This window comes from Hemitrygon akajei, chromosome 21, assembly GCF_048418815.1.
Source record: "Hemitrygon akajei chromosome 21, sHemAka1.3, whole genome shotgun sequence".
Taxonomy (NCBI): domain Eukaryota; kingdom Metazoa; phylum Chordata; class Chondrichthyes; order Myliobatiformes; family Dasyatidae; genus Hemitrygon; species Hemitrygon akajei.
This window is the reverse complement of record NC_133144.1, coordinates 70,121,579-70,149,301: the sequence shown is the minus strand read 5'-3', so window position 1 is coordinate 70,149,301 and position 27,723 is coordinate 70,121,579. Positions and strand designations below refer to the sequence as shown.

Sequence of the window (27,723 nt, the reverse complement as noted above, 5' to 3'; positions counted from 1 at the left end):
CGTAAATATATGGACGGCTCCATCTTACAAAGTACCCAGAACATCTTCAAGGAGTGGTATCTCAGAAAGGCAGTGTCCATTATTAAAGACCCCCAGCACCCAGGGCATGTCCTTTTTTTATTGTTACCATCAGGTAAGAGATATAGAAGCCTGAACGCGTATACTCAGTGATTCAGGAACAGCTTCTTCCCCTTGCTATCTGATTCCTAAATGGACATTGAACTGGTGAACAATACCTCACATATTATTTCCGTTTTTGCTCTATTTTTAATCTATTCAATATACATATACTATAATTGATTTTCTAATTTATGTATTTATTATTATTTTTCTTCTATATTATGTATTGCATTGAACTGCTGCTATTAAGTTAACAAATGTCATGACACGTGCTGATGATAATAAACCCGATTCTGATTCCAATTTTGCATCTACTTGTATAGTTGTAGAGCAACCTGTTACATTTTGAGTTAGAATAATACTGAATATGAGATTGGAAAAAGAAAGTGTCAAACACAAAGGAGTAACTGCAAATGATTAACATTTAAAGAACAGTAATGCCTCAGGAGAAGCTTTTATTGTGAATAGAATTGGAACTCTATTGCTTCAGTTTGTTTTAATTCACAACAGCAAAATGGATGTCAATAATAAAATAGAATTAGAGGTTTTCATTTCCCAAAGGCACCCTTTTAAATCCGCATGATCCTTCATTTTATAGGTAATTCATATATGCATTGGGGTACAATCATTCTCTTGGCTCAGAGTGTCATGTTAAGTCATTTAATAATGATTAAGGACATACAAATGCTTAGCCCATTGGGCAAATCTCAAAAGAGGGGCCAATTTATTAGTTATTTTTTTACATTTCAACTTGTATTTCCTTGCCTGCTGGCATCAAACCATTTAATGAACATGTCAAGAAGAGAGTTGTCTTTAATTTAGCCTCCATTGACACCACAGAACCACACAGGGCAGAGCTATCGCTCTTGTTAAAGTAGTGATTAGGCTCATTGTGCTCTGAACCTCACAGTATGAATGGTCAGATGATTTTTCAACCATTCATACTGTAAGATTTTTGTAGCTATGAGCACAAAGCTACAAAAATTATCTCAATTTGTTGTGCAGTTTAACAATTCAAGGCCTAGATAAGAGTACTTGAATTTTTTTGGTGAATTGTGCAAACCTAATTCTGAAATTATCATTGTGTGATATGTTAAAGAAATAAAGCTTCATCCATGAATAGCACAAATATTGTATATTTGATGGAAGTCAGGTCAGTTGTTATTTCCAAAAGATAGAGTGATTCTGTGGACCTGTGCATAAGAACACACAAACCATTATTCTTTCCACATTACATTAATTGCCTTATTTTATAAAAAATGTGTTCTTCTTTGTGTCATGACCTGTGAATTGATTACGACACACAGAGATGAACATACTTTTTTATAAACTAAAAAGTGTACACTGCAAGATGTGTTGAATTAATTATTTGTGCTGATGTAGTAGTGAGAGCACTGAAATCACAACAGTAAAGTGTGCAGTATACCCGCTGCTTGTTACATCCAGAACCTATCAACCTCAGTTTAAAATAAAACATGGGAGCAGAATTAGGCCATGCAGTCTAACAAGTCTGCTGCACCATTCAATCATGGCTGATTTATCATCTGGCTACTAATCTGCCTTGAGAACTTCTGCAGACTCCCTGCTTCCTCAATGCTACCTACCCCTCCTCCGATCTTTGTATCATCCCAAAACTTGGCTACAAACCCAACAATTCTGTAATCCAAATCATTGAAATGTGATGTGAACTGTCCCAACATCAAACCCTGCAGAACACCACTAACTAGTCACTGGCAACTAACTAGAAAAGGCCCTCTTTATTGTCACTCTTTAATTCCTGCCAGTCAGCCAATCTTATATCCATGCTATAATAACACAGGCTCTTATCTTGTTAAGCAACTTCATGTGTAGCACCTTATCAAAGGCCTTTTGAAAATCCAAGTAAACAATATCCTCTGACTCACTTTTGTCTATCCTGCCTGTTATTTCCTCAAAGAATTCCAACAGGCTTGTCAGGCAAAATAGCCCTTTAAGGAAACCATACTGACTGGCTGCATCATTGCCAGTTATAGAAATATCAATGCCCTTGAATGGAAGATTCCACAAAGTGCAGTGAATACGGCTCAGTCCATCATAGGTAAAGTCCTCTCCTCCATTCTTGACTCTGCCTCACCTTGGTTCTGCCATTTTGAATCAGCTCCAAGTCCTGTCCAGCAGCCAAGCATTGTCTTGTCCCCACTTTCAGGCCCAGAACACGCCGCCTTGATTCAGCCCATACACGCCATGCCATAATCGTTCTGCACCTTCAGTTTACTTTCAAAAATGCCAGTTCGTATAGGTGGTTCAGAAGCTCAACTCCGAAAGGGAAGTTCCAGGCTATTGATTATAGTGGTAGCTTTTGAGAAAATGTGTAATTAATTCAGTAATTAATAGTTGTTTTTGCTGCCAGCAAGTCGTTGATTTGCTTCACTATAACCATATATACAATTACAGCACAGAAACAGGCCATCTCAGCCCTTCTAGTCCGTGCCGACGCTTACACTCAACTAGTCCCACTGGCCCACACTCAGCCCATAACCCTCCATTCCTTTCCTGTCCATATACCTATCCAATTTTACTTTAAATGACAATACCAAACCTGCCTCTACCACTTCTACTGGAAGCTCGTTCCACACAGCTACCACCACTCTCTGAGAAAAGAAATTCCCCCTCGTGTTACCCTTAAACTTTTGCCCTCTAACTCTCAAATTATGTCCTCTTGTTTGAATCTCCTCTGCTCTCAATGGAAAAAGCCTATCCACGTCAATTCAATCTATCCCCCTCATAATTTTAAATACCTCTATCAAGTCCCCCCTCAACCTTCTACACTCCAAAGAATAAAAACCTAACTTGTTCAGCCTTTCCCTGTAACTTAGGTGCTGAAACCCAGGTAACATTCTGGTAAATCTTCTCTGTACTCTCTATTTTGTTGATATCTTTCCTGTAATTCGGTGACCAGAACTGTACACAATACTCCAAATAACTAGTGCCATCTTAATCTAGATTTTAAACTTTTCTTTCCTATTGCTTTGTTAGTTGCCTTCTGTTGGTTTTTAAAAGCTTCCCAATCCTCTAGTTTCTCATTAATTCTTATCATATTCTATGCCCACTCTTTTGCTATTATGCTGTCTTTGACTTCCCTTGTTAGCCACAGTTGACTCATCCTCCTTTTAGAATATTTCTTCTATGGGATGTATCTAGCCTGTACCTTCTGAATTGCTCCCAGAAACTCTAGCCATTGCTCTTCTGCCCTTGCTTATGTCTCATGCCAATCAACTTTGGCAAGCTCCTCTCTTGCCTCTGTAATTCCCTTTATTCCACTGTAATAAAGGGAATTACACTGATACTCTAATTTTAGATTCTCCCTATCAAATTGCAGAGTGAATTATATCAAAAGTTTCAAAGGTTTCAGAAGTACATTTAATGTCAGAGAAATGTATACAATATACATCCTGAAATGCTTTTTCTTCGCAACCATCCACGAAAACAGAGGAGTGCCCTCAAAGAATGAACAACAGTTAAATGTTAGAACCTCAAAGTCCCCCCCACCCCCTCCCTCCCATGCATAAGCGGCAGCAAGCAACAATCCCCCCTCCCCCCACTGGCAAGAAATAAAGGCATTGGCACTCACCACCAAACACTCAAGCGTGAGCAAGGCAACAGCAAAGACACAGACTTGCAGTACTCCAGACTACATTGTTCACCCGGCATTCAACATACTACAGGCTCTCTCTCTCGCTCTCTCCCCCAAATAAGGGAGAAAGAGGTCTCTCCATTTCATAGCGAGAGGGGAGACATAACAAACAACTCGCTGGTTTATGATGTTAAAAGTTCATTGCTTTGCTTTTTCCGAGCTCTGTGCCCAAAGATCTCAGGTCTCTGGGCACACAGCCTTAAATCTTCCATTTCCCATAACACACCAGTCTTTTGTTCAGACACCAACCTTCAATCCCCCTGTCTACAGAGCCACAGAAACTCGGTCCACCGAAGACGAGCAGAGCTCTTAGGCTGAGGCCTTGGCGTGCTAAACAATGGCCAGTTGTAAAACCCCAAGGATGGGTCCCATTCCTGCAAAGAACCATAGTAAGCATGTAACTCCAGGTGAGGTTCTTCAAAAGAACCCTGAAAGGGAAAAATAGAGAAAATTAAAGATGGAAATAGAGCTGTTTCCGAAAATGCAAGCAAAGGAGTCGCTGTTAGGCACCATTAGCCCTCCTAAGCACCTTATCATGTTATGGTCACTATCTTCTAAAGGTTCCTTTACCTTAAGCTCCTAATCAAATCTGGTTAATTACACAGCCCCCAATCCAGAATTTCCTTTTCCCTAGTGGACTGAACCACAAGCTGCTCTTAAAAAGACACCTTGTATGTATTCTACAAATTTCCTCTCTTGGGATCCTGCACCAACCATATCTACATGCATTTTGAAATGTCCCCATGACTATTGAAACATTTCCTCTTTGACATGTCCTTTCTACCTCCCTTTGTAATTTATATCCCATATCCTAGTTAATGTTCAAAGACAGTACCTGTATATAACTTCCAACAGGGTCTTTTTATTGTTGTACTTTCTCAACTCTACCCACATATATTCTACATTTTCTCATCCTTGGTAAACTGCTTAGCATTAGGTTATCTGTGTTTGAGCCTTCGTGTTTTCTGAAATGGTATTCCAGCTCAAAGGAATCAAAATCCAAATTATGACCCACTTAATGTACTGTATGTAAGAGTTGGATCAAAACCGGAACCTTCTTCATTCCTTTCTTATAGTACCAAGGATATGGAGGCTTATCTATTTGAAGGGAAGCACAATTTGAAAATACAATAAGGAACTGCAGTATATTTTGTAGATGTATAATCTCAGCTCAGACGCAAGTAGACTGGATATCGTGGTGGAAGGCAGGCTACCACTCAAGTAGGTTGTTTTGTGCTGAATGAAAATCTGACTGAGTGGTGCCACAACAACTTCTCACTCAGTGTCAGCAAGACCAATGTGCTAATTATTGACTTAAGGAGGAGGAAACAGGAGTCCATGAGCCAGTTTTCAACAGGGGATTAGAAGTGGAGAGGGTCAGCAGCTTTAAATTCCTGAAGAAGGGTCTCAGCCCGAAACATCAACAGGTCAGGTAAGTTTACTGCAGAGAGTGGTGAGTCCGTGGAATGGGCTACCAGGAATGGTGGTGGAGGCGGATACGATGGGGTCTTTTAAGAGACTCCTGGATAGGTACATGGAGCTTAGAAAAATAGAGGGCTATGGGTAACCCTCGATAATTTTTAAGGTAAGGACTTGTTCGGCACAGCTTTGTGGGCCGAAGAGCCTGTATTGTGTTGTAGGTTTTCTCTGTTTCTATCTTTTCCCATCCTGTCTCCTGTAAAACTGCTATTCTCTTTTACTTCTTTTCCACCAAATCTGTTCCTAGGATGTGGCTTTCCTTTCCAGGACATCAGAAATGTCCTCTTTTTCAAAGATCAGGCTTTTCCTTCCTCCACCATTGATGCTGCTCTCAACTGCATCTCTTCCATTTCCCAAACATCCGCACTCACCCCATCTTTCCGCTGCTTTAACAGTGATAGAGCTCTTTTTATCCTTACCTACTACACCATGAGTCCCCACATCTAATACATCATCCTCCACAACTCCTGTCATCTCCAAAGGGATCCTACCACCAAATGCATCTTTACCTCTTCCCTCTCTCCACTTTATGCAGGGATCGCTCCCTCCATGATTTCCTTTATATATTCATCCCTCTCCACCTCTGTTCTCTCTAAGCTATGCGCATGTGCACATGTCCACATGTTTTTCAACCAACGCACAAAGGAAATTAATGTGCGCACAAAAGGTTAGTTACCTAAAATAATGTAGTAATTAATAATTATTGAAAATAATCTTTTAGCTAAATGTTTTTGTTAACCAGTTAGTCGGTATTTCAAATACCACAATGCACGTCACTAATTTACGTCACTTCACCTTTCCTGTTCTGGTTTGTACGCTGCATCGCGGCGGCAGCCATCTTTGGCGGACAGTGTTCATATCATAAAGTTTACAAAGATCTGTTTCAAATTCTGTAGATAGCTTACTAAGTTTTTATTGAAAAGAATATTGATTCACTATGTCAAATTCAAAAGAAGCGAAGGGTGTGAAGCGCAAAAGAACTGCAAATTTGCTTAAAGTTGAATGGCTTAACAAAATAGTAGAAACTGCTATACCGAACTTTCAGCTAAGAGAAATATTTATGTATGATTCAGAAACTGGAGTTATCTGTTTGTATTGTCGTGATGTCAAAAGTTGCTGGAGAATTATGGAAAGAAGTGGAATGATATTTGGAAACTTGACTTTTTGAAGCGTCATTTGGCAAGTAAATAACATTTAGACGGCAATAATAAAAAGTTATGAGGCACTGATCACATACTTTGAAGAAGATCAGCCAAATGACCCTGTGGCTAAATACTGTCACAAGAAATTGATAATCATCACATATAAAGTAACTTTACAGGTTTTAAGTGATATTTTTGGTGAACTGGCTGCACTGTACAAGATTCTGCAAAAGAGTGGCCTGACACCAATTGATTCACTTCATTTTGCGTGAGGCAAAATTAACAAGATAAGAAAGCAATATCTGGGAGACAATGTTTCGTGGAGTGACAAAGTTAAAGTTTTGCTAAGCTAACAACATGAAGAAAACGTCACAATAGATACAAGTTCTCTGTTAACTTTTATAAATAGTCTTTGTGTTCATTTAGAAGAAAGGTTTCCTGAAGATGAGGCACAAGAATGGTCAGCTTTTGATTTCTACACAATTGCAGATTGTGACTTCACATTTGGCAATGAACAAGTTAATGTCTTATGTCTAAAATATCATGATCTTCCAGCTGAAAATACAGTAATAGTTAGACAGTTTAATTATCTCACATTTTCCATGCAAGAAAAAATTAAATCCAAACTGTTTTCAAACTGCTCAAATGGTGGCATTTGTACTTCAAAATGAAGAGTTTTGCGACCTTGCATAGTTGATGGACATTGAGGGAACCTTTCTTACGTCTAGTGTGGACTGTGAGTAAGGTTTTAGCCTAATGAATCAACTCAAAACCAAGCTGAGAAACCGTTTAGGTGAATGTCATTTGGATATGTTAATGAGAATCAAAAGCTATCAATTGGGTGGAAGTTCTATTAGTCTAGAAAGAGTTTACAAAGAATGGGTAAATGCCAAAGATGGGAGAGAGAAAAAAATAACTAAGTGACTTAAATATGTATGTTATTTTGTTGTTGTTCTGTGCAGTTTTATGTCAAATATTTTGTAAACCTACATAAACTGTGCCATGTGTGCATTCAGTGCGCACATACTTTTGTCACAGGAAAAAAATTTGCACAACATAAGATTTTTGCGCACACTGACTACTAAAAATTAGGGGGACATTGCTCCCCACTAACCCTGCAAATAGCCATAGTGCTACAGCTGCCTATTCACATCCTACCTTAGAAAGGATATACTGACATTGGAGAGGGTTCAGAGAAGATTCACGAGAATGATTTCAAGAATGAAAGGGTTCCTGTATTAGGAACGTTTGGCAGCTCTTGGGCTGTATTCCCTGGAGTTCAGGAGAATGAGGGGTGATCTCATAGAAACATTCCGAATGGTAAAAGGCCTCAACACATTAGATATGACAAAGTTATTTCCCATGGTAGGGGAGTCTAGGTCAAGAAGGCATGATTTCATGATTGAAGGATGTCCATCTAGAACAGAGGTGTGGAGAAATTTCTTTAGTCAAAGGGTGGTAAATCTGTGGAATTTGTTGCCACGAAAAGCTATGGAGGCCAAGTCATGGGTGCATTTAAGGTAGAGATAGATAAGTTCTTGATTAGCCAGGGCATCGAAGGGTATGGAGAGAAGGCAGGGGAGTGGGGATGACTGGAAGAATCCGATCAGCCCATGATTGAATGGTGAAGCAGACTCGATGGGCTGAATGGCCTGCTTCTGCTCCAATATCTTATGGTCTTATCTTACCTCCACTCAAGGCCCCAAACAGTCCATCCAGCTGAAGAAAATCTTCACCTGCAAATCACTTGGGTTTGTATTCTGACATCTTCCCACTTCCTTTCCAGTCCTGAAGAAGGGTCTCAGCCAGAAATGTCCACTGTTTATTCATTTCCTTAGATACTGCTTGACTTGCTGAGTTCCTCCAGCATTATGTGTATGTTGCTTTAGATTTCCAGCCTCTTCAGAATTTTTCATGTTTATGACACACTGCATCTAATTGTATACCAACTGCCCCATCCTCAGCCCTATCACTCCAGGTCCCATCCCCCTGACAATTTATTTTATACTCTCTCCAACAGCTGTGGCAAACCCCTTGGGTTCAGGCTTGGCACCAGCTGGACCTGGGCTGGGCCTCTGCTGTGACACTTGTAAATCTGAAGCCCAGCCTATCAAGCTGCTGTCCCAGTTAGGACTTACACTTGCCAGGCGTTGTAACTTGAGGCATTGCTTGTTGACAGTAAATGTAAATGAATGTTCTGTGAGAAAACACACAGTATTCATACACAAAGAGTTAGGTGTCTGCTGACAAACACCTCCCAGGTCATCTTTCTGCATCAGTTGTCTCCCATTCCAGTGCCCCTGCACATATGTGGTGCTTTACATCAAGTTCTGCACCACCAGAAATAGAATAAAGTTATTCTGTGGAAAGAAGAAGCTATAGTTTTCTTCTGCTAAACAACTCTGGCGAAGATGCAGGGGACATTTTCTACGATGTTGACAAATTTAAAGAGTCAGAATGGTGAGTGAAGACTAGCCAGGCCAAGATTGCTTTCTTTAACAGAAAGGTGATTAAGGCTAATTTAATTGAGGTGGATGAAGTACTGAAGGGTCAGATCGTCTGAATTGCAGGACCTGTTTGTCTTGGTGGAGAAGCTGAATACTTATGGTTTCAGCTCATTGGTAAGATCAGAAATGAGCTGTGGAAACTTTTTCAAACTCAGAGTAGAGAGTATATGACATTTGAGGTGTGGGTGTGTGAAGGTAATGGACTGAATTGATTAGTGGAACCTAGCAGCATGAACTTGATGGACTTGTTTATAATTTCTAATTATCTTATAGTCGAGCCAGATATTAAAAGTTACAATCTAATTACTAATGATACTTTCAAACTCATCTTCGGTAACTTGGGTACACTGTCACCAAATCTAAGATCAATTAATCTATAAATAGGAGGCAATGGAGTGGAATAGTTGGTCTTTTACCCATCTCTATCTCTGGCCTACACTTGTATTCCTTGGTGTCAGAGATCTAAATCTCAGGCTTCCATGTACTCCATAGCTGGGTCTGTAAGTGTACTGTTGATTTTGGGCCTATAGTGGGTAGGAAGAATACCCAAGATCCAGATTTCTTAGAATAGAGAAATTTCCCTCAATTCATTCTGAAATGGCTTGTCCTTTATCTTGATTAGCTATAATTCTTTCCCACTTGTTCCTTGACAAATTGTAGAACCACGCAGATTAGATTTCAGTGAAAAAAATGGGTGGAAAGCGAAGGAAGTTGTACATGTTCAAAAGCTGAAATGAAAAATAAACATCTGGGAATACATTACTGATCAGACAGGTTCCCTGGAGAGAGAGGCAAGTAATTCACTAACCTTCTGATGACACTTGAACTCTGTTTTTTCTCACTGCAGATGCTGTCTGACTAATACTTACAGCATTTTCTATTTTAACTTTAGTGGAAATTTGAGATAGCTCTAATGCTCAGTAGGTGTCATTTTGCTCTGTCAATGCTGTGGATAAAAATCCCACAGTATTTGGCCTCTGTATTCACAGTTTTATTTGGCAGGATTCGATCAGACTCACGAGAAGTCAACTGTCCATTCCCCTCTGTAGAAGCTGATTGACCTGCTGAGTTCCTCCAGTGTGTTGTGTGTTCAGTGATGATGCTATTCATACAATGCTGATCAATGAACAAAGTTACTCAGTTAGTTTATACAAGTAGACTGGTTTAATGGTGGAATGTTTTCTTGAGCTTGGACAGAAGGAGTTACTTCCTCAAATTTTCTTCACCAAGATTCTGATCAAAATTGACCATACTTAAGATCAGATCCAAGACCATTCTATTAAATATTGTAAGGAAGCTCTGTGGTTAAATTAAATTAGAGATCTGTAACTACAATTTAAAAAAGCCAGTCATCTAATATTCAAAATAAGGTAGTAGCAAATCAAGAAGTACACATTAGTTTATTCCCCCATCATAAATTATGACTTTTTTTTTTATTTTAAGGCCTTAGCTCATTTGGCAGATGGCCTTTCCCAGGGACTATCACTACCCAAAGTAGCCAGTGTAGAGTTGTTGATACTGTAGGCAGGTGACATCTCCTCCTACAAGACTGCCACAGTGATACTGTCTTGGAGTTTGGAATGCCCCTGGGATTCGAGGTTTCATGAGGCAGCCAGATGTGTTGTTAGGCTTCCTGTTTCACCTATTTAGTAAGGTTAACTCACCAAAACCATTTGAATTTCCACTCAGAATTTTCAGAGTGTGCTTTTAGATTATAAACAACATTCAGGCAAAGAAACTCCTTCAAATCTTCATTGAAATGCTGTAGTTTTTATTTCTCTTTGTGACCTAAAAAATTATTTGCCAGTTAAAATTATTTGCCAGTGTTGGACAGTTATCCCATACAATTATAATTAGTACAGCAAAATCTTTCCCATCATATCACATCAAATGGAGGGTTGCCAATTTACAGTTTGGGGGTGATATCGTCACTCCATGCTGCCGTCATCTGCAGCCAGCCTGAATTCTGGTACTTTTTTTAAGAACTGACTGATGGGAAAATGTGAGCTGTCCTGTCAGACTTTCCTACACTTACGTCAGAATAAATACCAGCTCCCTTTGACTGTTCATTTGTTAGTTTGTTGTTTCTTCATGATTTACACTCTGGGGTAAATAAAGTTCCCAAAATGGTTACACGAGGAAATCTGCAGATGCTGGAAATTCAAGCAACAATTCAGCAGAACCTGACGAAGAGTCTTGGCCCAAAACGTTGACTGTACTTCTTCCTATAGATGCTGCCTGGCCTGCTGCGTTCTATCAGCATTTTGTGTGTGTTGCTTCCCAAAATGGTTATCATTTTTCAGTGAGATTGGGAGGAAACAAAGAACGTTAATCCTGCAGAAACTTTCTGTATTATACACCAGCTCTAAATTCCACCATTGACTTTGCAAAGACTAGGGGTGTTATTGTGACTACCACAAAAGTCAGAACATTGTATTTTTTCTTTGGGAAATTAATCCAAGGCTATTAGTGTAAATATTTGACTATTTTGTGTATAAGATATATAATTGCAAGAAAAAAGTTTGTGAACCCTTTGCAATTACCTGGTTTTCTGCATTTATTACTCATAAAATGTCTAATCATCTAAGTCACAATAGTAGACTTACACAATAATCTGCCTAAACTAATAACAGACAATCGTACTTCTCATCAATACTGAGTACACCATTTCAACAATCACAGTCTAGGTTCAAAAAAGCATGTGAATACCTCTGGGGTATTGTCTTCACAAAACCTATTTGGAGTCAGGTGTTCCAATCAAGAGATGAGATTAGAGGTGTGGGTTGTAGAGGTGCCTTGCACTATAAAAAAGACACACAAAGTCAGATCGGGGAAATTGTCTACAAATGAAGGAAATTCAATACTGTTACTAGTCTCCTTAGAAGTGGGCGTCCTGCAAAGCTCACACCATACAATGCTGAAGGAGGGAAAAAAGAACCCAAGGGTAAGAGGAAAAGACCTGCAGGAATCTCTAGAAATTGCTAAAGTCTCTGTTCATTTCTCCACTATAAGAAAAACCCCGAACAAGAATAGCGTTCATGAAAGGACACCATGGAAGAAGCTACTGCTCTCCAAATAAAAACATTGCTGCATGTTTTAAGTTTGCAAAAGATGTCCTGGATGTTCTACAACACTTCTGGGCCAATGTTCTATGGACAGATGAGACAAAAGTTGAACTCTTTGGCAAAAGTGCACGTTGCTATGTTTGGAAGCAAAAGGGCACTGCACACCAACACCAAAACCCCAACCCAACTGTGAAGCTAGGTGGAAGGAGCATCGTGGTATGGGACAGCAAAACAGCCTCAAGGCCTGGACAGCTTGCAATTGTTGAGAGATCAATCAATTCGCAATTGTATCAAGACATTTTACAAAAGAACGTCACCTGTAGCTTAATAGAAGTTGGTTAGCAACAAGACAATGATCCAAAAGACAAAAGTAAATAAACAACAGAATGGTTTAGAAAGAAGAAAATTTGTGTTTTGGAATGGCCAAGTCAGCATCACCTGATGCAGTGATGGGGGAGGCAGACACGCAGTCTATCTGGAAGAGGGCAAGCAGGAGTAATCTGGGACACCAGAGAAGTTGGAAAAAAGAGAACAAAATGAGGAGACAGGAGCTGAGAAGAGGGTGACAGGGAAGCAATGGATGAGGGAAGACAAAACGAAGGAGACTGAAGTAGGGGAAATTGAAATAGTAGGGATCGAGGTAGGGAAGTGATGCAGAGGGTCCAAGGAAGAAGATGTGGATATAATTGTGTGTATTTCTATCATTGGTGTTTGGTCAGAGTGCATCTATACCTGTTCATAGAGTGTATCGTTCTTATGGTAGAACCTGGCTCCAGATTTCTTGGTCTTCCTTGCCACTGGGCCGAGAACTAGGTCTGTCAAGTCTGACCTGCAAGGATCACCCATCTTGGAACAACAAGCATGCAAGCATTTTCTTATCATCATAAATGGAGAGGTAGAGATCATTCTGAACCCTGAGAAAATGCCTTGAGAGAATAACTGGGAATGGGATGCAAGTTATTTACTACACCAGGATATTAAAATATTTTATCCACATTTAACCATATATAACTATATAACAATTACAGCACGGAAAAAGGCCATCTCGGCCCTTCTAGTCCGTGCCAAACGCTTACTCTCACCTAGTCCCACTGACCCGCACTCAGCCCATAACCCTCCATTCCTTTCCTGTCCATATACCTATCCAATTTTACTTTAAATGACAATACCGAACCTGCTTCTAACACTTCCACTGGAAGCTCATTCCACACAGCTACCACTCTCTGAGTAAAGAAATTCCCCCTCGTGTTACCCTTAAACTTTTGCCCCCTAAGTCTCAACTCATGTCCTCTTGTTTGAATCTCCCCTACTCTCAATGGAAAAAGCCTATCCACGTCAACTCAATCTATCCCCCACATAATTTTAAATATCTCTATCAAGTCCCCCCTCAACCTTTATTCTCCAAAGAATAAAGACCTACTTTTTCAATCTTTCCCTGTAACTTAGTTGCTGAAACCCAGGTAACGTTCTAGTAAATCTTCTCTGTACTCTCTCTATTTTGTTAACATCTTTCCTATAATTCGGTGACCTGAACTGTACCCAATACTCCAAATTCGGCCTTACCAATGTCTTGTACAATTTTAACATTACATCCCAACTCCTATACTCAATGCTCTGATTTATAAAGGCCAACATACCAAAAGCTGTCTTCACCACCCTATCCACATGAGATTCCACCTTCAGGGAACTATGCACCATTATTCCTAGATCACTCTGTTCTACTGCATTCTTCAATGCCCTACCATTTACCATGTATGTCCTATTTGGATTATTCCTACCAAAGTGTAGCACCTCACACTTATCAGCATTAAACTCCATCTGCCATCATTCAGCCCACTCTTCTAACTGGCCTAAATCTCTCTGCAAACTTTGAAAACCTACTTCATTATCCACAACGCCACCCTACCTTAGTATCATCTGCATACTTACTAATCCAATTTACCACCCCATCATCCAGATCATTAATGTATATGACAAACAACATTGGACCCAGTACAGATCCCAGAGGAACGCCACTAGTCACCGGCTTCCAACCTGACAAACAGTTATCCACCACTACTCTCTGGCATCTCCCATCCAGCCACTGTTGAATCCATTTTACTACTTCAATATTAATACCTAACGATTGAACCTTCCTAACTAACCTTCCGTGCAGAACCTTGTCAAAGGCTTTACTGAAGTCCATATAGTCAACATCCACTGCTTTACCCTCGTCAACTTTCCTCGTAACCTCTTCAAAAAATTCAATAAGATTTGTCAAACATGATCTTTCATGCACAAATCCATGTTGACTGTTCCTAATCAGACCCTGTCTATCCAGATAATTTTATGTACCATCTCTAAGAATACTTTCCATTAATTTACCCACCACTGACATCAAACTGACAGGCCTATAATTGCTAGGTTTACTCTTAGAACCCTTTTTAAACAATGGAACCACATGAGCAATACGCCAATCCTCTGGCACCATCCCCATTTCTAATGACATTTGAAATATTTCTGTCAGAGCCCCTGCTATTTCTACACTAACCTCCCTCAAGGTCCTAGGGAATATCCTGTCAGGACCAGGAAATTTATCCATTTTTATATTCCTTAAAAGTGCCAGTACTTCCTCCTCTTTAATCGTCATAGTTTCCATAACTACCCCCCTTGTTTCCCTTACCTTACACAATTCAATATCCTTCTCCTTAGTGAATACCGAAGAAAAGAAATTGTTCAAAATCTCCCCCATTTCTTTTGGCTCTACACATGGCTGTCCACTCTGATTCTCTAAGGGACCAATTTTATACCTCACTATGCTTTTGCTATTACGGTAATATAACTGTTGAAACCCTTTGGATTTATTTTCACCTTACTTGCCAAAGCAACCTTGTATCTTCTTTTAGCTTTTCTAATTTCTTTCTTAAGATTCTTTTTACATTCTTTATATTCCTCGAGCACCTCATTTACTCCATGCTGCCTATATTTATTATAGATATCTCTCTTTTTCGTAACCAAGTTTCCAATATCCCTTGAAAACCATGGCTCTCTCAAACTTTTAATCTTTCCTTTCAACTTAACAGGAACATAAAAGATTCTGTACCCTCAAAATTTCACCTTTAAATGACCGCCATTTCTCTATTACATCCTTCCCATAAAACAAATTGTCCCAATCCACTTCTTCTAAATCCTTTCGCATTTCCTCAAAGTTAGCCTTTCTCCAATCAAAAATCTCAACCCTGGGTCCAGTCCTATCCTTCTCCATAATTAGATTGAAAGCTGCGATCAGTTAAAAAAAAACAGCTTCTCTCCAAGCAAACACGAGGAAATCTGCAGATGCTGGAAATTCAAACAACACACACAAAATGCTGGTGGAACACAGCAGGCCAGGCAGCATCTATAAGGAGAAGCACTGTCGACGTTTCGGGCCGAGACCCTTCATCAGCTTCTCTCCGAGCTTCTTTTACCTCTTCCTTCTCCGCCTCTTGCTGCGATTTAAATAACCGTTGAAAACTTACTCTCCCTTTTAAACCTTCAGCGCGCTACGTCATTTGCCTGCACAGTCTAGCCTCTTTGCCGCGATCAGTTAAAAAAAAACAGCTTCTCTCCGAGCTTCTTTTAGCTGCACCTGCCATGCATATGCCCACCCACCCACCCAATGTATAAATCACACTGGAGCCTCTGTATATCCCTCATAGCTCACTTCTCAATTGCTTCTTCCTATCCATTTCGTAGTATGGAAGCACTACATATAATTTCATCTGCATCATGTAAATACCAGGTATCCACACTGATCCCTGTGACAGTGGAACTCATTGCCCACCATCTGGAAGAGGATTTAATTATTTATTCTATCTGTTTCCTGTCAAACTGTTCCCAACACATCCAAGTACCTCACCCCTATCCCATTGATGTTAGTCTTAAGCTACCAACAATGTCTTCAAAAACAATCTGCAGTAATTTGTTAAGCATGATTTCTGCTTCATGCTGACTTTGCCCTGTGAAGTTAATGCTTTCCCTATTACTGGCCTCTTGTTCCTCAGGAACTGCTGCAGAGTTTAAAGAACTTTGATGGGTGACCACAATGCAGCCGCCACCTTCCTATAATACCGTGAAGTGGAGATTATTATTCTGTGGAGCTTTGTCAGCATTTAGATCCATTAATTTCCAGAGCAGTATTTCTTTACCAATACAGATTTCTTCATCTTAGCACTGCTCAGATTAACCCCTACCAACCCACACCTCTTGTGGGAGCAGACAGGGGAATGCCATGCTGTCACAATAAGAACAAATGAGTTTCACAGACAGGATTAGAGTCAGGACTGAAATGCTAACCAGTGAAAGAAATGTCAATATGAAATTTCAGTAATGTACAAAGGATGGAGAAAATCTAGTTAAGAAAACAAAAGTTTACGAAAGGTTCAAGAAACTAGGTATTGTTAGAGCTCTAGAAAATTACAAGGTTGCTAGGAGGGAGCTTAAGAATGGAATCAGGAAAGCCGGAAGGGGCCATGAGAAAGCTTTGATGAGCTTGATTGCAGAAAACCCCAAGGCATTCTACAAGTATGTGAAGAGCAAGAGGATGAGCCATGTGAGAATAGGACCAATCAGGTGCGATACTGGAAGCGTGTGCATGAAGTCGGAGGAGATAGCGGAGGTACTTAATGAATACTTTGCTTCAGTATTCACCAGGGAAAAAGACCTTGGTAATTGTGGGGATGACTTACAGTGGACTGAAACGCATGAGCATATAGACGTTAAGAAAGAGGATGTGCTGGAGCTTTTGAAAAGTATTAAGTTGGATAAGTCTCCGTGACCAGATGAGATGTACCCCAGGCTACTCTGGGAGGCGAGGGAGGAGATTGCTGAACCTCTGGCGATAAGCTTTGCGTCATCAATAGGGATGGGAGAAGTACCGGAGGGTTGGAGGGTTGCAAATGTTGTTCCCTTGTTCAAGAAAGGGAATAAAGATTCCCAGGAAATTATAAACCAGTGAGTCTGACTTCAGTAGTGGACAAGTTGTTGGAAAAGATCCTGTGAGGAAGGATTTATGAGCATTTGGAGTGACATAATCAGATTATGGGTAGTCAGCATGGCTTTACAAGCCTGGTTGAATTCTTTGAGGAAGTAACAACACATTGATGAAGGTAGAGCAGTGCATGTAGTGTATATGTATTTCAGAAAGTCATTTGATTAGGTTCCCCATGCAAGAGTCTTTCAGAAAGTGAAGAGGCATGGATCCAAGGAGACCTTGCTTATGGATCCAGGATTGGTTTACCCACAGAAGGCAATAGGTGGTTGTAGATGGTTTGTATTCTGCATGGTGGTCAGTGACCAGTCGCAGAGATCTGTTCTGGGAGCTCTCTTTGTGATTTTTATAAATGACCTGGATGAGGAAGTAGAAGGGTGGGTAGTAAGTTTGTTGATGACGCCAATGTTAGGGGGTGTTGTGGATACTCTGGAGGGTTTCTCAGAGGTTACAGCAGGACATCGAAAGGATGCAGACTGGGCTGAGAAGTGGTAGCTGGACCTCAGCCCAGATAAGTGTGTAGGGTTCTCAGTAATATTAATTGTAATGTTAATTGTTGTAGCTAACAACATGGCTTCTCTGTAATGTTAACTGCTAAGGTAAGGGGTTCACTGTAGCACAGTGTTTGGGTTATAATTAGTGATAACGGGACTTGTATTTATTTGCTAGCCAATGGAAGTCATGTTATTCTATCTGTATGTGTGGGAACCGGAGGGAATGCGCGGACTTTTCGTCGAGGAGGACAAGAGAGGTCAGACGTGAGTCGAGCGCTCTGGTAGATCACCAGGAGTGATCCTAGCCAAGGGTCAACAGAGTTCGGAGGAGATCGATGGGTGGAAAGAATACCTGATTTCGTGAGCTCCAACAAATTCTTTGTGCACAGAACTGATAAATTTATTGACTTGGCGCCTTTATTGTATTTGTTTCCACTAACTCATCACCAAGAAATAATTATAAAGTGTAAACATTTAATTGTATATTGTGTACTGTCTGATATTTTATGTTGTGGGCTTGTTCTGGGGGTGCATCACACAGCACCCACACCAATGCAATTACCCTTGTTTACCCTAGACAAACGGGAGCAAATTGGGCAAAGACGTTACATTGTGGGTTGCTTGTCAGGGATCTGAATTGTGATGGGTACTGTGTAACACCCGGTTTAAGTTAGTGGAGATGGACCCAGATAAGGTTGAACACTGGTGTGAGATCGAGGAAGTACCGGTTAATCATGCCTGCGTATTAAGTGGGGTGGATATACGTACCTCGGAGGAAGTGTTAATTCAGTGGTTGAGTATGGTTAAAGCTGTAGGTAAGGTTGAGATCGTAGCCAGAAAGTTTGGTAAGGTGGCGGACGCAGGCTTTGTGTTAGTTCAGACTAGTGCTGACGTCATGGCGGTGGGACTGCCACCGTCTATCAGTGATCCCGGTGAGGCAGGGCCATGGGGCATGCACATTATCACGGAGGAAAAGTCTGATGGGACACCAGAGGAGTTGCCTGAAGCTGGGGGCAGAGATTTTAGAGATCTCTAAAGTTGGCGGAACTGGTACTCACACTGAATAACTTCTCTTTTGGCTCTTCCCACTTTCTTCAGACCAAGGGTGTAGCTATGGGCACTCACATGGGCCCCAACTATGCCTGCCTCTTCACTGGTTATGTGGAACAGTCTATGCTCCAAACCTATACTGGTACTGCTCCCCAACTTTTCCTTCACTACATTAACGACTACATTGGTGCTGTTTCCTGCACCCTTGCTGAGCTCATCAATTTCATCAACTTTGCCTCCTTTCACCCAGCCCTCAAGTTCACTTGGTCCATCTCAGACACTTCTCTCCCCTTTTTCGATCTCTTGGTCTCCATCTCTGGAAACAGACTGTCCACTGACATCTTCTATAAACCCACTGACTCTCATAACTACCTCAACTATACCTCTTTCCACCCTGCCACATGCGAAAATGCTATTCCCTATTCCCGGTTCCTCCGTCTCCACAGCATCTGCTCCCAGGATGAGGCTTTCCATTCCAGGACATCTCAAATGTCCTCTTTCTTTAAGGATTATGGTTTCCCTTCTGCCATCATCAATGATGCCCTCACCCACATCTCCTCCATTTCCCACACTTCAGCCCTCACCCCATCCTCCCATCACTGCAACAGGGACAGAGTTCCTCCAGATCCAGCACATTATCCTGCGCAACTTCTGCCACCTTCAACAAGACCCCACCACTAAGCACATCTTTCCCTCTCTACCCCTCTCCACTTTCCACAGGGATCATTCCCTCCACGACTCCCTGGTCCACAAGTCCCTTCCCACGGATCTCCCACCTGACACTTATCCCTGCAAGCGTAAGTGCTACACCTGTCCCTACACTTCCTCTCTTACCAACATTCAGGGCCCCAGACAGTCCTTCCAGGTGAGGCAACACTTCACTTGTGAGTCTGTTGGGGTCATTTATTGCATCTACATCAGTGAGACCCAACGCAGATTGGGGGACTGCTTCATCGAGCACCTCTGCTCCGTCCACCACAACAGTCAGGATCTCCCAGTTGCCACCCACTTGAACTCTACTTCAGATTCCCATTCGGATGTGTCCATACATGGCCTCCTCTACTGCCATGATGAGGCCAAGCTCAGATTGGAGGAGCAACACTTCATATACTGTCTGTGTAGTCTCCAGCCCCTTGGCATGAACATTAAATTCTCCAACTTCCGGTAATTCCCTCCCTCTCCCTTCCCCATCCCAGTTTCACTCTGCCTCCTCCTCCAGCTGCCTATCACCTCCCTCATGGTTCCGCCTCCTACTACCCATAGTGCTTTCCCCTTACATTCCTTCTTCACCTTTCCTGCCTATCCCCTTCCTGCTTCCCCTCCCCCCTTACTGGTTTTTCACCTAGCACCTACCAGCCTTCTCCTTCCCACACTCCCCCCATCTTCTTTATAGGGCTCCTGTCCCCTCCCTCTTCAGTCCTGACGAAGGGTCTCGGCCCGAAACGTTGACTGTTCGATTCCACAGATTCTGCCCGACCTGCTGACTTCCTCCAGCGTGTTGTGCGTGCTGATAAGTTTACTAACTTGGCGCCTTTATTGTACTTGTTTCTACTAACTCATCGCCAGAAATAATTATAAAGTGTAATCCTTTAATTGTATATGGTGTACTGTCTGATATTTTATGTTGTGTACTTGTACTGGGGGTGCATCACACAGTATCCACACGAACTCAATTACAGTGTTGCCGGGGGCAACGCTAGTTTACCATATAACCATATAACAATTACAGCACGGAAACAGGCCATCTTGGCCCTTCTAGTCCGTGCCGAACGCTTACTCTCACCTAGTCCCACCGACCTGCACTCAGCCCATAACCCTCCATTCCTTTCCTGTCCATATACCTATCCAATTTTTTTTTAAATGACAAAATCGAACCTGCCTCTACCACTTCTACTGGAAGCTCTTTCCACACAGCTACCACTCTGAGTAAAGAAGTTCCCCCTCGTGTTACCCCTAAACTTTTGCCCCTTAACTCTCAACTCATGTCCTCTTGTTTTAATCTCCCCTACTTTCAATGGAAAAAGCCTATCCACGTCAACTCTATCTATCCCCCTCATAATGTTAAATACCTCTATCAAGTTTCCCCTCAACCTTTTACGCTCCAAAGAATAAAGACCTAACTTGTTCAACCTTTCTCTGTAACTTGGGTGCTGAAACCCAGGTAACATTCTAGTAAATCTCCTCTGTACTCTCTCTAGACAAATGGGAGCAAATTGGGCAAAGATGTTACATGTGGAATGGTTAATTTCAGTAGGTCAAATTTGAAGACAGAATATAATATTAAGGGTAAGATTCTTGGCACTGTGGAGGATCTGAGAGATCTTGGGGTCTGTGTTGACAGGACACTCAAAGCTACTGTGCAGGTTGACAGTGTTGTTAAGAAGGTGTATGGCTTGTTGGCATTCATGAACAGTGGGACTGAGTTCAAGAGCCATGGGGTAATGTTACAGCTATACCAGACCTTCTTGGTCAGACCCACTTGGAGTACTGTGTTCAATTCTAGTACCTCACTACAAGAAGAATGTAGATAGTATAGAGAGTGTGCAGAGGATATTTACAAGAATGTTGCCTGGATTGGAGGGCATACCTTATGAGAATAGATTGAATGAACTTGGCCTTTTCTCTATGGAGCAACAGAAGATGAGAGGTGACCTGACAGAGGTGTAGAACATGATGGGGGGGGGGGGGGGTGGTGGAGAGTCAGAGGCTTTTTGCCAGGGCTGAAATGGCTAATACAAGGGTTCATAGTTTTAAGGTGCTTGGAAATAGGTACTGAGGGGATGTCAGGGGTAAGTTTTTCACACAGATTGGTGGGTGTGTGGAATGCCCTGCCAGCAACGGTGGTAGAGACAGATACAAAAGGGTCTTTTAAGAGACTCTTAGATAGGTACATGGAGTTTAGAAAAATGGAGGCTATGCGCTAGGGAAATTCTAGGCAGTTGGCAAAACATTGTGGGCCAAAGGGCCTGTAATGCACTGTAGATTTCTATGTTCTATGTTATGTCAGTGCTGGCAAAGTAGGAAATATGTTGAATGAACAGACACAACAAAGAAACTCACTGAAGCGATCACTCAGGAAAGAGGGCAGGGGGCAGCTTGACCTGAGTGTTAATGCAATTCAAGTGATTTGCCAGTTTACCATTCCCACTTCTGTAACCATTTCTACCCCTCTGAATCTTGAATTGAATATAAAGAGCCTTAGAGATATCCAGCATAGAATTGGGCTTCGAGTCATAGAGCACTACAGCACAGAAACAGGCTCTTCAATCCATGCCAAACTATTAGTCTTGTCTAGATCCAACAACCCATGCTGGGGCATTGTCCTTCATACTCCTTCCCCCTTCCCCGAATTCATATACTGATTCAAACATTTCATAAATGTTACAATCAGACCCATATCCACCACTTCTGTTGGCAGCTCATTCCACACTCAAGTGAACAAATTCCCCATTCAGTTACCCTTAAGTATTTCATCTTTCACCCTTAAACTATAACTTCTAATTCTAGTCTCACCCAACCTCAGTAGAAAAATGCCTGCTTGAGATTGCCATTTATATACCCCTCATAATTTGATATACCTCTATCAAATCTCCCCTCATTTTCTTACGCTTACACTATAGGGAATAAAGTCATAACCTATTCAATTTTTCCCTACAAGTTTGGTCCTTGACTCTTGGCAACATTCTTGTAAATTTTCTCTACACCCTTTCAATCTTATTGACATCTTTCTTGTAGGTAGGTGACAGACCCATACACAATATTCCAAATTAGGCCTCACCAGCATCTTGTATAATTTCAACATAACATCCCAACTCCTGTACTCAGTACGTTATGATGGCCAATGTGACAAAAGCTCTCTTTACAACCCTATCTACCTGTGACGTCACTTTCTTGGAATTATGCATCTGATTTCCCAGATTTCTTTGTTCTACTGGACTCTGCAGTACCCTACCGCTCACCATGTACATCCTACCCTGTTGGTCTTCTCAGTGTGTCTCACACTTGTCCACACTAAATGCCATTTGTCATTTTTCTGCCCATTTTTACAGCTAGTCCAGATCCTCCTGCAAGCTATGATAGCTTTCCTCGCTCTCAAGTACACCCCCAATCTTAGTGTCATCCACAAATTTACTGATCCAGTTTATCACATTATGTTGCAGATCATTGATATAGATGACAAACCACAACAGGCCTCTAGTCAAAGAGACTGCAACCTACCACAACTCTCTGGCTTCTGAGCCATTGTTGCATCCAACTTATCACTTTATCCTGAATGCCAAGTGACTTACCTTCCGGACCAGCCTTACATTCCAGCTTAATGCATTGTGTAATGATTTGATCTGTATTGAACAATATGTAAGATAAGCTATTCACTATATCTTGGTACACGTGACAATAATAAACCAACACCAATACCAATATCAAGGAAAGCACACTGAATGCCTCTTCACTACACTATCTGTCTGTCTTGCCAATTTCAGTGCCCTCTTGTGCAAGAAATTCCTAACAACTCCAGCATTTACTATATCTGACAGCCTGAGGTCCCCCTGTACAAGAACACTCCTTATGACTCTGCCATTAACTCTACATGTCCGACAGCCTGAGGCCCCCCTGTACAAGAACACTCATTAAGACTCTGCCATTGACTGTACATGTCCGACAGCCTGAGGTCCCCCTGTACAAGAACACTCCTTATGACTCTGCCATTGACTGTACATGTCCGACAGCCAGAGGTCCCCCTGTACAAGAACACTCCTTATGACTCTGCCATTGACTCTACATGTCCGACAGCCTGAGGTCCCCCTGTACAAGAACACTCCTTATTGACTCTGCCATTGACTGTACATGTCCGACAGCCAGAGGTCCCCATGTACAAGAACACTCCTTATGACTCTGCCATTGACTCTACATGTCTGACAGCCTGAGGTCCCCCTGTACAAGAACACTCCTTATGACTCTACATGTCCGACAGCCTGAGGTCCCCCTGTACTAGAACATTCCTAATGACTCTCTGCCATGGACTCTATATGTCCTACTTGTTGACTGCTGATTCTTTGCAAACTCTCCTTAGCCCACCCTCTTGATACCAAGAAATAGTTCTGCGTATTCAGTGGGATCTTTCCATTTTGGATCGTGATGTCAGTCTGGTCAAAGATAAATCAAACAGCTGGGATTTCACAGCCACTGTGAAAATTTTAAAAGAAACGGAGCTTTCTTTTTAGTGGGAAGAAAATGGTGCACTATTGAATTCTGCTTAATTTCAATAGAAAGATTAAACCTTGTCACGTTCTTTGAGAAATCTCAGAGTTCTCTTGGGATATTAATCAATATTTATTCCTCAGCCAAGGTGACCAGAACCAGTTATCTGTTAAATATTCCTCATACAAACTGTCCCCACATTTCCCTATATTACAGTATGATCCATTAAGTATTTCAGAATTGCAGAATATATGTTACTTTGGGTTATAGTTGCAACTAGATAAGTAGATCTACTTAGACCAGGAACAGGCCCTTAGGCCCACATGCTTTGCCAAACTAAACTAGTAATTAAACAGCTAACTAAACTAATTCTTTCTGCCTACACAATGTCCTTCTACCCTTATTCTCTGCACATTTATGTGCCTAGCTATTAAACACCTCTATTGTATTTACCTGTAACACCACCCCCATCACCACATTCCAGGCACCCACCCCCTTTTGTGTAAAAAAGATCTTCCTCCCTCACCTTAAATATATGATTTAATTTATTAGTTATTTCAACCCTGGGAAAAAGATAATGGCTGTCTGTCTGTACCCCTCATAATCTTATAAACTTTTGTAAAGTTTTCCCACAGCCTCCACCACTCCAGAAAAATACTGCAGAATTTATAGCCAACATACCCCTTTCCCCACCCTCCTTCTTGGTTTGCTACTCACCACTGAACATGAGCATCACATTTACCTGTTCCCCACTCTAGTGGAACGTCCATAAAGTTTATTGGAATGTAAGCAGAGGTTGGACAGGCTAGGAATTTATTCATAGTGTTGGAGACAGGGCTGATCTTTTCAACGTAAGAAGCATGGATAGATGTGGGAGAGCCCTACTGGCATCCAGTGGGGTAACATCTTTTTGAGCTTGCTCCTACCTTATCTATCTTTTTGTTTCCTACCAGTTTTTTGCAGCCTTATTATAAATCTTAATATTGCTCTATTATGTCTTTGAGAAAGGCTAAAGCCTCTGCAAAATAAAAAGAAAATGATTCTCCAACTACTTTGGAATCAATTGGAGATTTCCTTAAAAAGCAAAGAACGGAACTCTAGGAGAATAAAGAAACTTTGTGGATACTAGAAGTGGACTTAAAAGACATGAATAAGCTCTGCAAAAAATTATCATTATCTAATGAAAAATTAACAAAGAAGATTACCAACTTGGAAAGCAGAAGGAACAATCTACGTATTCTGGGTCTCGAAGAATCAATTGATTCCATGCCCACCCCATGGAATTCTTTGCAAGTTTTCTGAAGCAGCCATTCCCTGTTTTATTGCCCTCTGTGCCTAAGTTGGACAGTACCCACTGGTCACTAGCCCCCAAACCAAAGTTGGGAGAGCGTCCAAGATTAGTTATGTTATGTTTTCACAAATTTTGTACTAAGGATCTTTTAATCCGTCATAAACGTCGAGTAGGAATGATCGATTACAATGGGAAGATGATCAGATTCGTGGAAGATTATACACCGGAGGTTATAGCTGAACGTGCTAAGTACAAAGAGGTCATGTCGCTGCTTTATAATAAAGGGTTTAAACCCTCCCTTTGCTTCCCCGCACGTCTTAGAATCGTTCTGAAAAATGGTGTGCAGAAATGGCTGGGATCGGTTGAACACGCACAGAAGTTTTTGAAAGCAGAAGATTAATTGCGTTATATCTCTTACAAGAGTAATTATCTTTTTAATGTTTGATTGAATAAGGTTTTAATAAACCTATGTTTTGACTGTTTATATATCTTGTTTTTTTTAAATATTTTCTTTGATTTTTTTACTACTTTTTTTTAGGTTTTTCTATATATACTTTTTGAAATTGTTAAAATGAATCCTCTTATGTTTTGGATTTTTGATCTAAGTTTTTTTTTCTGTTTTGTCTTGGTAGGAACATAATAACCTTGGATGATTGGGGTTTTGCCAGCAGGATTTCTTTGGGAGGGTTGTCTTTAGGGTTTAGCATTCCTACTGTTCTTTAGCCGGCTTTTTGGCTTTGGGAGGGGGAGGGGGGTGGGTTTTCATTTTTCTCTGGAAGCTGGGTTGGGCTTCCATCCAAATTTTCTGTTTGAGTACCTTATTTTATGGTTTGTACTCTGGTTCTAATAATTTATGGTCGTATCTTTTAACTCTTCTGTTAGTTAGAATTTATAATGGATCGAAATATTAATTTACTAAGTTTTAATGTGAAAGGGTTAAATCATCCTGTGAAATGGAATAAGATTTTTGATTATATTAAAAAGTTAAGGTCCCCCATTATTTTTCTACAAGAAACGTATTTACGTAGTTGTGACAACGCATGCCTTTTTAATCGGTGGAGAGGTCTACAATTTCACTGCTCATTCAGAGCAAAATCTCGAGGGGTCTCAATTTTTATAGATAATACAATTTCCTTTTGTTCAACATAAAGTTGTCTCTGACCCTAATGGGTGATTTGTCATAGTGTCAGGGAAACTAGATACCGTAGATTCCGGACTACAGAGCGCACCTGATTAAAAGCCGCTGGCTCTAATTTTAGAAATAAAATCAATTTTTTACTTGTAAAGGCCGCACCGGATTTTCGGCCGCAGGTGTCCCACGTTGTAATATGAGATATTTACACAGAAAGATATTACACGTGAGGATTTTTTAACTTTTAATTAAATCCATATGGTAACAAAAACAAATACATATTGCAAATGCTTTTTTTCGAACCGTGCCCGTAACGCGGCTACTTTTAAATATACGTTGCGTATACTTCTTTACTGAACAACATTCCAATATCTCCTAACGACTGGTAAAAAATATATATACTGCAGCCTACCAGGAAAAGTTATTGATCGCCTTTAACTTAAAAGCAGCGTTTTCGCTCCGCCGTCCCGTTTATCGCAAACGGCATTTAAAAGCAGCGTTCGCTCAGATCCAAAGCCGCTCGCGTAATGCGCTCCCCCCCCCCCCTTTCCGTTTATCGCAAACGGCATTTTTCCCACAAGACGCGGCGAAACCGGGTGTGACGTCATAGCATCCCGCGATGTAGTACAGAAAACAAATATAGTTAAAACTCTTCTAACTTTAACTAGAAAATGAATTACTAAGCGAAAATATTATAAACTAAATAACTGCCATAAAGGCAGCACAATGCTTTTCTTCGAGTGTTTTCCATGTTGATGAGGGTGAGTACAAATGACTGATTTACAATAATTTAATTGTGAAAGTGCGCTTGACTTATCGTACAATTTCATTGGACCTCTGTGAACTACTCATCAATTTTATTGGTCTACTGTTATGAGGCAAAATGTTTACGAGGCGGCATGAAAAAAATCATGTATTAGCCGCTCCGTTTTAAAGGCCGCAAAGTTCAAAGCTGTTCAAAATGTGGGAAAAAAGTAGCGGCTTAAAATCCGGAATCTACGGTAATAAATTAATTGTATTTGCTAATGTGTACTAATTGTATTTGCAATGTGGATGACTCAGGATATTTTGAGCGTTTCTTTTCATTCCTGCCAGATTTGAGTTTTTACTCTTTAGTGATGGGAGGAGATTTAAATTGTTGTCTAGACCCAGTATTAGATAATTCTTTTCTTAAATCAGCCACACCTAATAAATCAGCTTTATTTATTCAATCCTTTCTAACGAAGTGTGATATTGTTGATGTCTGGTGTTTTTTTTACCCAACAGAAAGGGAGTATTCATTCTTCTCTCATGTTCATCATTCCTGTACCAGTATTGATTTTTTTTTATTGATAGTCAACTGATTCCATTAGTTCGATCCACTGAATATAAAGAGATAGCTCTATCCGACCATTCTCCTGTATTTTTTAAAGCTTCCTGGTTTCACTCATATGAACAGATCCTGGTGTTTTAATTTAACTTTGTTATCTGATGAGGACTTTTTAAAATTCCTGGAGAATCAAATTACTCTTTTTGAAGAAAATGCGTTGGAAGAGACTTCTAATCTTATCATTTGGGACAGTC

At 40.8% G+C, this 27,723-nt stretch overlaps 1 protein-coding gene across 5 annotated transcripts in view; it reads left to right on the top strand.

The window, feature by feature from the left end:
* Positions 1–27,723, top strand: part of LOC140714427 (adenosine kinase-like) — a 283,738-nt gene that overhangs the window by 223,473 nt on the left and 32,542 nt on the right. The window lies entirely within an intron of this gene.